The sequence below is a fragment of the Penaeus monodon genome, chromosome 25 (assembly GCF_015228065.2).
Source record: "Penaeus monodon isolate SGIC_2016 chromosome 25, NSTDA_Pmon_1, whole genome shotgun sequence".
Classification (NCBI taxonomy): domain Eukaryota; kingdom Metazoa; phylum Arthropoda; class Malacostraca; order Decapoda; family Penaeidae; genus Penaeus; species Penaeus monodon.
In genome coordinates this window covers 34,551,774-34,551,988 of record NC_051410.1, presented here as the reverse complement: position 1 = coordinate 34,551,988, position 215 = coordinate 34,551,774, and positions in this window count along the sequence as shown.

Genomic DNA, 215 nt, shown 5'->3' with positions numbered 1-215 from the left:
AATAAAACTCAAGTTACCGAGCCTGAAATATGACTACGCAGTAATATACTTGGGACAAGCCTCAAGACTATTCAAATCTCCTTGTACATATTCTTTTACACTTTCTCATATCTACAATAAACATTAAAGAAAAAAAGAACATGATAATAATAGTGACAAAGTATATATAGGTATAAGTATATCAAGATTCATACTTTTCCTGCCCAGCATTTCAA